Here is a 15,072-nt window from a genome sequence, read left to right on the forward strand (position 1 = left end):
TTTTTTTTTTTTTTTTTTTTTTTTTTTTTTTTTTTTTGACTTGCCTCTTTTCATTCCTGGAAGGAAAACTGGCTAAGGCTATCTAAGTGTTTAAACTGTGATCGCTATTAATGCTGAGTTCCGCAAGTTTACCATCACCATGTAAATTTGCTTAACTACTGCTGAGACTTACTTGCCTTGGATTTGTGGAGAACAGTGCACACACTTCATTATATGAAGTAATTACACTGCAAAATATAGAATTGCTGCTTCCATGGAGTTTAGATAATAAAACAGATAACATATCATAATTTTCATGTTCCTGGTCAAGAACAAAAATCACTTTTCAATTAAAATTTAGTCGAGAAGTTGGATTTTCCTATACTAGGGATGCTCATAGTCTTTATTCAGGATGTGGAAAATCCAGAAACAAAAGGGAGATGTTGTTATATAGCCAAGCTGTTTCTAACAAAATAGATTCCAAAACTCAAATAGTAAAAGCTTAAATCATGTATTATCAGAAGAGAGAAATACTTTTTGGTTATTGTTCTACTTTCGGAAATTGTAATATATTTTTAATGTAAGAAAAATAGGTGTTTTGTCTCAAGGAAACAAAAATCAGAACAGGACATTACAGATGTAAATAGCGTGGAATGTCTTGGAGGAAAGGAGCCAAGCACGCACAGTGAAAAGACACGTACAGGCTGTGCTAGTGCAGAACCATTCTAATAGTTCTCTGTTAGTAAAGTATTGGAAATCAATATCAGAGGCACATTATATATTATTTACTGTCATTTTGTATAACTATGCTTAGCTACTTGATGAAATGTGTATATAGGTTTAGCTTCAATTTTGACCCTTGCTTGCCCTATGCCACAGAACCCTATGTTTAAGTGCCAAATTAACATCTCTGCTTAAAGGTCCAATATGTCTCTCATACAGAACAGTTTCAAACAAAACTTGTAATTTTCTTGGTTATAAAGACCTACTTTCATTGCACCTAAAACCAAGGTAGTAATGCCGTGCTAAGTGTATATAATGGCAAACCGCTGGCCAATCTCTTTTCTTCTTTATGCTTGACCCTGGTGCCCACTAACTTGCTAAAGTTATTCTTGAATCCATCATTATCTGAAGTGATTTTATCGCTTTACATAATGGTTATGTCACGTATATTCCCTTGTGAGTCCTGTGTTCTATCATATATCCTGCTTATTTCACTGCAGCCTTCTTTCTTGCAATGCATTTTGATTGCTTGAAGAGTTTTCTTTCATAATGATAACAGAAGTTATTGCAAAAACAGTGCTGACATTGAAAAAAAGAAGAAAAGAAAATAACACTGATGTATGACAGAATGCAGGTTTTACTGTGGCTATACTTACCCTGAAGAATATGGTTAAAGAAACAGAGGATGAGAATACGTAATTGATTAAGCATAGGTAGAGTCCTTTGTTCACTGACAATCACAACAAAGACTGGCCAACACATATAAGAATGGTAAATGAGAAACAGCAAGAGAACTCAAGAGATCTGAAGAAAACTGAAGAGAAAGGAGGACCATATCTTTATCAGTCTGATAGGTGAGTAAATCACACTACTTATTTGAAAGAAAAAAAAAATATTGTATAATACAAATGCATTGTTAAGGAAATTGTGACAGTAAGATTAAGAAGTAAACAATAAAGTATCATGGAGATCACACTGCTGGCAGAGCCATCTCTAGGATTGAGGGAAAAAAAAAAAAAAAAACAGAAGAAGCTGAAATTATTAAAGAAAAGGCCTGTGGAGGTTGGCTTTAACTTCTCAGGAAGCGGCACTGTTTATCCGGTGGTGTTGTACTGATCAGGAAGTAGGGGCCCTTTGAGACTGAGATGTCATCTCAGAAAGAACACTGAATCTGGTTCTGCAAGTGGTAGAAAGATTGACAACTGTAGTCTCTTGCCGCTGTGGGAAGGACATGCTTCTTCTGGAGTGATGTGTGGCAGATGTGGCACTCAGAGAAACGGCAAGCAGAAATAGGGCCAATAGGAGGTCAACAGGAAGGGGCAGGTCTTTTTCTTATAACTCCTTATTTGCAGCTTTCCTTTAACACTGCCTACTAGCAAAGCCTAACAGAGCAGCTGGCAAAGGAGAAAAGTCGATTTCAGAGGAGCAGACCCAGCATCATAAAATAGGGTATAGAAGGGCGGACTTGAAGCAGGAAAACAATAGATTCTAATGGTGCAGCATCTGTAAAGGGACCCTGCATAATTCTAGTTCATTTCAAGCTTCCATTTTTGCCTCTCATATCTGTTTCATGCTAAATGTGTAGGTAACCACATAAATGATTTCCTGGTTGTTTTTTATGACCTGTAGAGTTCATGCCACATGAACTCATTAATTCTTTGAAGAAGCGGAAAAGTTAAAAATAAATAACGTGACTTATAGCACTGGACAAATAGAATAGAAAGGTAAAAATTGGAGATAATATATTGCTAAAGACTTAATTCTTCACAGTTATGGTTCCTAATAAGGTAAGATAGCACATTAAGTTATTTTTCAGGGCTCCTTTTTTTCCCACTTGATGTAATTGGATGCAATTAGGACAATATTTATTTATACATTTGGACAAAGTTTATTTACTTAATTTTGTGCTTTATGCAATTTCCCGATTTTCTACACCAAACAACTATGTATTACTTTTATAAATAGGAAAAAAGTACAAAAAAGAAAAAAGCTGTAAGATCAATAACAGAGGAAAATATTTAAAATGGATATAAAAACAGTTGTTATTTATAATGTTTTTAGATCATATAAATAAAAAAAAATCTCAACATAAAAAAGTGCAAAAAACATTAAGCAAGTTACAGAACACAAATGGCTGATCGAAAAACTGATTCAATCAGGAGTAATCAAGGAAGTAAAAACACAATAAAAGGATGTACTAGTGCTCATCCTTCCATTCATTTTTTCTTGAGCCTACATATTTTATAACAAGTCCTGGGTGTTCTACTAATAATGATAGCAGCAGGAGATGGACAAATTCCTGGGCAGACAGGGTCAGGTTCCTGGTGCAACTCAACCTTCAATCCAAAGACAGTTTAAAGTCTGAAAACTGAGATTCCAGTTCCAGGTAGAGTCCACGATGGAAGTGAGAACTTCTTCAATGCCTTTTAGTCAATCAAATGGTGCTTTTCCCAGGCCCGCCTATGGGCCCATCGGCATGCTGTCCCCCATTCTGAGCCCATAAAAACCTGGATTCAGTCACACGTTGGGCTACCAACCTCAGGTCCTCTCTCACTGTCGAGAGCTTTTCTATCACTCAGTAAAAATCTTCCTTGTCTTTTTCACGCTCCAGTGTCTGTGTAACCTCATTCTTGGTCATGGAACAAGAGCCTGGAACTTGCCAAATGACAGGTGCAAAAAAGCTATAACACTGTAATCCTCTCTCCCACTCACTGAGCAACAGGAGAGAAAAAGCTGCTGGGAGCCACACATTCCCATTCATAAGACTACAGTAGTGAAGAGCTGTGACCCTTCTTGGGGCCCAGACCTCAGGACTTCCACAGCCAGAGCTGTAACACGCCCCCAATTGCCAAGTTGCAAGTGGCAGAAATGAACAAGTTATAACACAAACTAGCTGTAATATGCCCCCCATTTGCCATGATGAGGGTGGTGGGAACAAGGGAGAGCTGAGACATTTTTGGGGGACTCAAACCCTGGGTCACCCCAGGCAAGAGCCATATCATACCTTAGGGCTCCACAGTTGCTGTCATCTGTTTTTGAGCACCACCACTTTCCCCATATCTAAACGATAGCACCAAAAGTGAAAACTGCCCACAGCACTCTTGGCTCGGCAAGGGGCTGAGTGTGGATTCCCTGTGCACGCGCAGGATCTGGGCTGGTAGCCTGAGCCGACCACAGCCTCACTGGGCTGAGTGGGTGGAGCGAGCCCAGTGGTGAGCCCAGAGCTGAGAAAAGCCCTAGCAGGGGTGCCACAGCCACAATTTCCAGCTAGTGAAGCAGCACCAAAAGGATCCCGTGTAAATATGTGTGTGTGTGTATGTATATATGTTCGTATATATGCATACTGTATCTACACATATGTATCTCTTCATACATATATCCTACACATACATACCTATTTTCATATAATACAGAAAATATATGTATTATAAATATATATAGGGGAACTTTTAAACAAAACTCTTTCTTTAAAAATTTCCTTTTCCCTGACATTTTGACCCTTTAGATTTGACTTTCTTGGTAGCTCTGAACTCAAGTTTTAACTGCCAAACCTAGTGAGTCACCTTTATGAAAAATATTTTGTCTTTTTTGTTTGTTTGTTTATTTGTTTGTTTGAGATGGAGTCTCTCTCTGTCTCCCAGGCTGGAGTGCAGTGGCGTGTGTCTTTTATATTTTTGTTACTTATTAAATGTAGAACTTTCTTATTCAATTTAAGGTCATGGCTAAGATATATTTTATTATGTATTTAATTAAATTATCCTTAGTTACAACTCTTAAATATTTTTAATTATTTTATTAAGGATGTTGATATTGTAATATGTAACCATAAATTAATATTTTGACCTATTTTTCTGATTTCTTGTAGTAAAATTGTAATTTATAAGTTAACCTAAACTTCTCATACAAAATTCTGATATTTTCCATAATTGCATCATTATAATGCAGTTTACTGCATGGTTTTTAGACCTGAATATCTGGGATAGAATTCTAGGTTTTCCTTTATTTGCTGTGCAATATCGGGAAAATATTTTAATCTCCTGGTGACTCAGTTTTCTCACTTGTGAAATAATGATGCGATTATAATTAATAGTAGTATACTTCCATCACAAATTTGTCATAATTATTAAATGAGTAATGTTAAGTGTTCTACATAGCATTGCTTGACACAAAGCAATCACTCCATGAATATTAGGTTTTATTATTATTAAACTGGAATTTGTGTGTTAATTGGTAAAATATAATTCAATATGTATATATATTATATATGGTTTCAAATCACTGTCTTCTTAAGTTAATTAAACAGAAATTCTCAGAAAATTAATGGTCTACCAGTAATTACATTTTTTTCCCTACCACTCAGATCTCTAGTCTGAACTTTGATTTTTCCTTCCTAAAGCTGCTTCTTTGAAGGCCACCTGCAACCCTCTTCATCCAGATGTGATAAACTGCCATCTACACTAATCTACTTGCACATAAGATTGATGATTTTGTTCTGCAGTTTTCACTTTGCATTCAGTTTCTCCCCTACACTTCTATGATATATGTTGAGATAAGGGCCTATCTCCATACTATTTCCCTTTTGACAGGTAAATTGACAAGTAGAGAAGGGCAGAGTGGATCACCAGGGACAAAACCTTCTCTTGTGAGATTAACTCATTGACAGAAAATGTTTTTATGATAGTGTCCCTGGAACAAATGTTTCCTTTTTCGGAGACCTCAAATCCAAATGCATTATCTTGAAATAAGTTTATCATAGATCTGAAGTGTCATTTTCTTTATCTAACTTATAAAACACTTTTGCATTTTCTTAATTGGTCTATCCTTAGGCAGTGTGACGACAGTGGCTTCTGGCAGGGTCTTTGAGATAAGAACAGTGTAAGGTTTTTTTTGACAGTCTAGCTAGAATTGTTTTCAATATCATTTCAAGTCCTTATTTTACTTTCCAATTAAAACATCTTATTCTAATATTTTACTATGTAGTCTATGATTGACATTGTTGACTTATTTAGTGTCCTTGCATTTTTGGGTTCACACTAGTCTTCTATAAAATTATACCTTCAATCTAAATATAATTCACTCCAAGGATATAATTTTAGAATTAAAACGTTATTTTAAAAGTTAGTGAGTCTTCTCTACATTGAACAATGTCTAATGTATACTAGATTCAATATTCAAGTGTAGTAGTCTACATTTAAAATGTGGTCCAATAGAGCAAAACATCACAGCGCTGGTCAAGCTTATCTATTTATGCCATTGCCCAATCTTCTGTTTTGTTTTGTTTTCTCTCATGTAATTTACATCCTGATTTATATCACGTCCTCTGACTGTTCAGTTTTAGTAGTTCACCTGAGGAAGACCTCATACTCTGAACTGTTCTAGGCTATTTCACTTGATATTTATCCCCACTCCACCCCCATTCTCAAATTTCCACCAGTCGATTTCAGTATACACTATCTGTGTTGGTTCCATTTCCTAAGGACTGGGTAGTAAGTTCAAAAAAATTAATGACATAATCCACACAGCTGGGTTGATTAACAATTCCTAACACTTTTTGCCATGACAAGGCCTTACTTGTTGTTTGAATGGATGAAAGTGGGGACCTTCAAAATCTATCAACCTACTATATGTAGTATGTGAATAAAAGAAAGAAAATGTATATAATATTATGTGAGCAAATAGATAAATAGTAACTTTCTTAAACAAAGCCACAATAGTCATGGTAACTGGAAGTGGTATGGACTTATGTATTTGACAGCTTTGACTTTTGACAAATTTGTGATTGTGCATAGTGTTGTTTCTATATTACAATATCCTTGCTGTATAAACTTTTTCAACTATAACTTTTTAAATCTCTACTTTCAACTAGCTGGCCTTTCACATTTCTTTGGAACTATCATTAGATTTCACAACGTAAATACATTTCTGCTAGCATTAATTCTATAAACCAAAGTAGATAATGGCACTATTGCCACATGAGATACTCTTATTTTCACACTTACTTATTATTTTTTTAACATTTATTTTTTTCTTCCATGGGATTTTTTTTTTTAACTCAATTAAAAAAATTTGTGGGTACATACTAGGTGTATACATTTATGGGGTACATAAGATGTTTTGATACTATTTTCACTTGTAAACAGCAACATCCTGTTTCTGTCTTTGTGATTTCAGATGGGAAGCTCATATTTAAAGACTGGGACTCAATCCACAGTCTTAAAACCCTTCACCATATCTTCACTTACACCTCAGTAATACAATTCCTTTTTCATTATATATATTGAAATGCTTCTGATGCAGGATTTTTTTCTCGACTCCTTCTTTGGACCTATGACAGCGTGCTCTGTTTACTCAGCCAGCCGCACCCAACCTCTTGAGGGAGGGAGCATGTGAGCAAGCGAGTGCGGAATCCAGCCTGCTGCTTTGGGTACCTTAAGGAGCAGGCTTCAGGTCCCACAGCCACACCGAGCGTGGGCAAATGAGTATGGGATCCAGCCAGCAGTTTTGGGCACTGGCAGAAGCAGGCTCCATGTGGGCCCCATGGAGGTGCCCAGGTGGGGGTGCCTGTGACCCCCGAAGCACCAGAGAGCATGTTAAATGCTCTTTTAGCCCTGCCGTCCATGGACAGCAGTGCATTATCAACTCAATGGGCCCCTTGCCTCATCGTGTGGGATGGCTGCCCTCCATCAGTGAGAGCAAAGGGCCAGTGTGACAGCCTTTTTGGGTAAACACACTCGGTGGGCCCTGGGCTCTTGTCTGGCATCCAAGAAGAATAAGGTTGCATGGACACTTGAAGGATGGTAGAGGCAGGGAATTGTATTTAGTGATGGAAATCGCTCTCAGCGGAGATGGGAGCTGAAGAGTAAGAGGCACAGTCACGTCATTTCCCCTGAAGTCTGGCCGTCCCTGGCCAGCTCTTCTCCGAAGTTAAGCCATCTCCCTTCTAAAGCCTAGTCATCCCTCCAAAATCCAGTCATCTCTCTCCAGTCAAGCTGCTTCTTGCGAACGATAGAGTCTCTGGTATTTATAGGCGCAGGATAGGGGCGGGTGGACTGTAGGTAGTTTTGGAAAAGGCAACATTCAGTCGGTAAAAAGACATTATTCAGGAAGAAACAATCAGGAGAGAGCAGGCAAACAGGGACTGAAGTTTTACTTCTGGCTGCAGGTTTCAGGCTTTTCAGCTCAAAGGTGGGGTTTTGCTGGAGACCAGGCCCTGTCTGCCTAGAATTTCTCTGCCTCTTGCTTCTATCACTCCCAGAGCACTACAATATGAATTTACATATGTGATATAAAGTATACTTTGTCATACAATCTGAGAACACACTTTGTGAAATTTACACCATCTTGTCTCAGCATACACCACTTATATACTATATATTTTTTTTGTTTTCGGAAATTTCCTTCCGTTAATTTACATGGGGGATGAAAGCAGGCAATGGGAAACTACATTAGTAGTTACTCATAGAGAATGAGTTTTCATAAATTCCCTGCCTCAGAAAAAAGGAAACATAAGATTACCAATGGGGGAAACGGAGTTAAGAAACAATATCACCTTTATAGAATTCCTTTCCTGCTACTCCCTAACCATTTTCGTTTGCTTGTTCTCTATAATTGCTTTTCCTATTCTTTGAACCTTAAGCTAGAATCAACTTATTTTATTTAAGTGATTTTCATTCCTTGGTTAAAGAGTGATATTTAACATTACTTTTAATCGTTTCGAAGATAATAATTTTCCATCTGCTGTTTCAAGTATCTTGTTTTTAAATTTGAATTTTAAATTTTACTTTCAATATAGATGTTTAAATATAAAATTCTGTTTTTGTTTAGGGGTTATAAGGGTTTCATCAATCTGTTGCTTATTGTCTATTTCTAACTTTAGATATTTATCAACCATTATCTATTCAAATACTGCTTTTTACCTCCACTCCTCTTTTCTCTACTTCAGACACCAAAGATATACTAAATATGCTACCAGGAATTCTGCATTGGAATGGATTCTTTAATGAAGGAAATTAACACATCCAGGTCTCTGGACCGGCAATCTCAGTTCTTGTGATAGTAAGCAAAGAATTGCAGACTAACACCAAATTGTAAGCTCAAAGCAAAGTTTGTTGAAGCACAATAATACACTCTCAGAGGGAGAGCAGACTGATTTCTGCGAAGTGAAATCAGCACCGTTTTACAGAGCTGAAAGTGCTTTTACGCAGTTTGTCGTGGGGAGTCGAGGTTTAGGCTCTGAGTGACAGGATGATGTTAGTTGATTGTCAGTTTATAGTTGTATAAAATGAACATGTTTAAAACTATAATTCATTAAGAAAAGCCCTCTTTGGGGCAGAACCACATGTAAATTTTTTTTATAATGAAGGCGTAATGAGCTTAGGCTTAACTCAAAGATACAGTTTTAGGTTACTGAGCATGTTTCATTTTAGGACATCTCCACCTGTGCCCTAGTTTCTTCTTCTACCAGCTGTGCTGGCCACAGACTTTACCAAAAACTCCATCCATAAAGGTGGAAATAGGAGGGTCTTAGGGCTAAACTTCAGCAGGCCAGGGGCTGTCTTAGTGACAGCCTTTCTGTTTTCCTTTCTCATCCCCTCCCAGCTGCTAATGCCCACCTACCTACCTAACAACTGTATCTGTTTTTCGTACTTTCTTTTGTATTATATATCCTGCTTTGTCTGATTCACTCTGAATATTTTCTTCTAACATACATTTCAAATCACTGATTCTCTCTTAACAACCTGTTCAATCTGCCATTAACCCATTGTTCAGAATTTTACTTTATTCACTGTATCTTAACTTTGAAATATCTGTTTATATTTATAGTTTTCAGTTTTAAAGTGAAATTTTGAATATCATATTTCACCTCAAGTGTTGTAAACTTATTAAAATCTGTGCCTGGTAATGCTGTTACATGAATATCCTTTGGCCCTGGCTCTCTTGTCTATTGCTACTTGTTTTGTAATTATGTGATTTTATTCTCAGTCATGACTAATTAGCTTTGTTGAATTCTGAATTTAAATGTGATATATTTCATATATTTAAGATTATGTCTGCTTCTGTTCTTTAACGTGTTATTTTTGCCCCATGAAGACTGCTGTTTAGATACTCAGCTTCCAAAAAATTTCTTCTGCGCAGTCAGCAGCAAGGGTACAGGGGCTCTAAATACTGGCCTCACCTCTCTAATTTTTCTTCTGTTTTTAAAGGTTTGTTTTGTTATTCATTTTTTCTTCACTGCATATGTTTAGATTTTTTTTAATTTTAAAGAATTAATATTAGAAATAGATTTAATGTCAATGTTACCTTGATTTATAAAAAATTAGAATTTTAGGATTCAGCATATCTATTAAGACTTTAGAGTCCATAGAATTATATGAACTACTTCTTTAGTATGTTTCCATTTATATTTAAAACTTTGTGCATAATTGGAGCAGAGTTGTACTGGAGGGAGCAAAATCAGTATAAAAACAAATAAAAATGAGTCTGTATTTGTGGTTTAGACTGCTTGAAAATGGAAAATTTAATAGTGATATTAACTTCTCATTCTTTTATGACATTTTGCTATTTTGTTTGATTAGGGATGAAAATAAATTTGTGTATTTGTTAAAACCTATCAGAGTTATACTGTGACCTTCATGAGGCTGCTAGAATGAAGATTAAAACTGTCTGCTGAAACAGTATTTTGTTTCTTGGAAAACTTACTAAAACCAAAAAGGATAAACATGTGATTTAAAATGTGAAAAATCTCTAAAATATAAAGGCCTATGATAATTTAAATTATATTTTTGATGTTAACAATTATAAACACCTAGTTAATCAAATTATTTCTTCCAGATTTTATAAATTTAGGAGATACTAAAATAAAATGTAGATGATTTGAAGGGAAATATAATATAGGTAACATCAAGTAATTAAAATATAAAATAAAATGAAACAGATTAAGGCTATTATTTGGAAAGTGGACAAATTAATTGCAATTCTGTTTCCTTTAATGAAATGTAAATGATTATTAAATTAATCTTTAATCCCAAAGTTCTAAAGAATATTGTCTCTGCAGTATACTTAATATTAGTGGTTCTCATTGTAAGCTCTTGCCCATTCCAACATGATAGCAATGCCAATTTGTGAGCATAAATAAATTAGAGCCAATCATGAGATAAATAGTATAATGGATGTGACATAAAGACTGAGATGAAGCTTACTGATCACATTATTTAGCAACTGCTAATGAGGTGACCATCATGCCAATTTATCCCCCATATTATATAATTCAACTGAAGGATCTTAAGCAAATCAAAAGCTATAATGATTATCTGAAGAAGAACCATACCCATGTCAAAATGCTTAGCTTATCTTAAGAACTGTGGTTTGAGAAAGAAAAGTGACCCTGTAGTTATAGATGTTGGTGACAAAATAATATCATGTAAAGCTAGTTTGAGAGCTTAAAGGGAATCTGGAATAATGTGAATTCAATTTATCTTTTTGTTCCATAGTCATGAATCTCTGTAGGTGATATTTTGACATATATATAGTATTTATAAGATTATCCCTCTTAAAATCTTGGCTACACAATGTTATTGAGTAGTTCTTGTAAATATTCTGCCAAACTTAGTAACTATGAGATATTCTTAAACATTTTCAGGAGAAAAATTACGTATTCTCTCCTCTAACTTGATACACGAAGATCAAAAGCATGTTTATTTATACGTGCCTTTAAAGTTATTAAAACTTAGAAAGTAAATCAAGTACATATTTAAAGCTTTTCATCTATATCGCAGAAAATTACTATGGTTTTATTTTGCTATTAATTGCTATTGATGGAGAAATTGGTATTGCAATATATACTCTGAATTAGCATAAGCACAGAAATAATTTTTATAAGAGGCCATGGGAGTAAGTTGAAATTTTCACTACATTTACACTAATTATATCCATGGAATTCATATTTTACACTTTTGAAAAATAAACAAGTAGCAGTAAACATTTAAGCTTTTAGACTTTAGAATATTAAATGTACCTTTTCCATCTCCATTTTTGCAATAATGATCTGTAATAGGTAGATAGGTAGGCATGAGCGGGACAGGAGGGAGCTCTCCTCCAACTCACCAGAAATGTCGGGTTATGGTTCAGCAATTATCGAAAAAGTGATAATTTGGCAGCCATGGAGAGACAATCTCCTGATAGTCCACACCTGTTAACATTAAAAGTGTTAACTGAATGCAGACCCCATGGAGAAGTAGCTTCTTGGGCATGCGTGTTAAGAGACGAAATGGCCACGCATGACATTCCAGGGGCACACGCCACCGTAAAAGGGAAAAAAGCCTCAGATGGGCATGTGTATAACTCCCTAAATACACTGTCCTGCTCATTTTCCAAGGATAAGGAGAGCACCTGCATACAGAAAGCCCACCATAAGGGAAGAATCATGGGAAAGAGGCGAACCTATAAAGTCCTGGGATCAAAATCAAAGACCCTTTTTTCTCTCTTTGGCCTTCAGGCACCCACTTGGATCTCTTACAATCATTCTTTCCTTTTTCTTTTCTTCCTTTCTTTCTTTCTTTTTTTTCTTTCCTGTTCTAAAGCCTTTTTAATAAGCTCCCACTCCTGCTCTGAAACTTGCCTCGGTCTCTTTTTCTGCTTTATGCTCCTCAGTTGAATTCTTTCGTCTGAGGAAGCAAGGACGAAAGTTACTATGGACCTGGTAGGGATACGCTGCCAGTAACTTGGATCTCTATCACCGGTAACAAGTCTATTACACAAACAGTATGGGTGAATTTTTGTGTCGGTTTACTTAAAAATGTCCGGTTAAACCTAACTGATGTTAAATTATATCTTAATTGAAATATTTTTTGTGGAATCAACATTCAGACATATTTGTGTTGATGGAAATAGTTTATTTTTGAAATTCTAAAATAAAAAGTAGAAAATTAGTATCTACTTTTTGAACTACAATTTCAGATATTTTTAAAACTAGTTTAATGATATGTTTATACTGGAGGTTAATTGTTTTCCAAATGTAATGTAGAGGGTTTTAAAATGATGAATACAAATTGCATGTACTTATGATACACAACAGAATGTTTTGAAACATGTACACATTGTGAAATGGCTACAACAAGCTAATTAACACATGCATTACCTCACATATTTATCTGTGGTATGAACACTTAAAATCTACTCTTAGGAATTTTCTGGTACACAATACATTTATATTAACGAGTTTTTACTATGCTTCACAATAGATCTGATTGTTTCCTTTCTTGTCTGACTGACATTTTATATCCTTTGACCAACATCTCCACAATCTCCCCACCTGACAATCAGTGTCACCAGCCCCTGGGAATCAGCATTCTGCTCTCTACTTCAGGTTTGACTTTGAGATTCCATATAAAGGTTTGATCATGTAGTTTTTGTCTTTTTGTGCTTGGTTTATTTTACTTAACAGTGTCCACCAAGTTTGTCAATGTTGTCACAAATAACAGGATTTTCTACTTTTTCACAACTAAATAGTACATAGGAGCTTTAAGCACAAGATTCTCTTCAAATTTATACTGTATACTCTGAGGTTTATAGCAATAAAATATTGAAAATTCTGTAGCTCTTTTGTAGAAAATAAATGTTATGTTTGTATTTAGTCACATATTCTACATTTTCATTTTGGTACTTTTCAACATATTTTTAGAAGGAAAAAGGGTATATATACATTTTAAACTGCATTTTTCTATAAATGTGTCTCCTCTAGAAATGTGGTTATGATACAAAACCAAATGACACGTAGAAGAAAACAATATTGATCATAGAATGAAATTTAAAAATAATACTAATATTAAAATAGAAAACATAAAAAAGAGGATCAAATGGGTAATACAATGTATCTAAGAATATTAAAAGAGTCAAACTGGGCAAATCAAAAAAGATAAATCAGAATTGATCAGCATTTTATAATTAATTGATGCTATTTTCAAAATAGTAGAGATAGTGGTTGAAAATATACTTAACTTTCATTGAACACTGCAACATGTTGTATGAATGCAAATTATCATTTATCCTAAGAAAATAAAACATTAAAAACAGTAATTATATTCATATATAGTATATATTATGTACATGCATTACATTATATGAGCATTATATGTGGATATATTTGTGTATATGTGTGTATCTGAGGATGTCTGTTTATGAATGAATATGTGGAGAGAAAGTGAGAGTTAATAGCTATTATCTCAATATACTGAACTAGATAGAAGAGAAAGCTAATGTTTAAAACCCACTTCATAAAAGTGCTTTACCCTATTTACATAAGTTCTTCTGCAAATTTCACTGGTAAGTTCTTCCCTGAAACATTACTGAAAAGGGCCACTATAGAATTCTAAGTAAAGTTCAGTTTTTTTTTTTTTAATTTCCTGATTCAAAATCCATTAATTTCCTTTTTTACTCTGTGGGTTCTGCTGACCTTTATAATAATGTGAAAAGTATACCAATAATGAAGGGTAAAGATAAAAATGAGGTTCTAGCCTAGAAAGAAATTCAACCATAATTTTTCTCAAGTAAAATCAGCTCTCAGGATTTAGGTGCCCATGAAATGCTTTTAAGTGATAGTGTAACTCATCTCAATGAAAATACATTTGCATTGAGTGTTTTTTAAATCACTTTGCCATTACTTTAATTAAATTCAAATAAATCTGTAAACAAAAATTTATGTGTGTTTTATTTACTTGTTTATTTACTTATGCAATTCACATTAACATATTATAGGACTCTTTAAAAAAATATTTTTGGCAACCATATGTAGGTGAGGAAACTAAGAACCAAAACAATCTAATGTATGTTCTAACGATTTCACCGTGATATGATAATCAATCTTCAAATCACTATCTTAAATCACTCAATCACTTTTCCCAAGGACGATGATTCCTAAGCTTTTGGTTTTCATCATCACACTTTGTGTTTTATTGTGATTTATCTCTGTCTGAGTACAACTCATCAATCTAAAGTTAACATATGCAAATTAAAGAGATTTAATTGCTGAATTCAAAAATTACAATGGAACTCAAATGGAAACTTACTGATAATAGGTTAACATTTAAAAAGCTGCTTCTATGTGTTAGGTATATTTATACATTATATTTTAATAATAACAATTATATTGAGTATTTTATTATTTTCCAAAAGAAGAGATGGAGGCTCAGAAAAAAAAAAAAAAAAAAAAAAATAATACCTAAGGTCTCACTATCAGTAGGTAATATGAAGTGTAATATTCATTTCTATTTGACCTCATAATCTTTTCTTTGAACTAAACCATAGTAGTAGCTAAAACATTATAGAAATATGATATCCCATCAATCAGACTTGATGCAAAACTTTATTTGATTA

This window comes from Mandrillus leucophaeus, unplaced genomic scaffold, assembly GCF_000951045.1.
Source record: "Mandrillus leucophaeus isolate KB7577 unplaced genomic scaffold, Mleu.le_1.0 Scaffold369, whole genome shotgun sequence".
Classification (NCBI taxonomy): Eukaryota; Metazoa; Chordata; class Mammalia; order Primates; family Cercopithecidae; genus Mandrillus; species Mandrillus leucophaeus.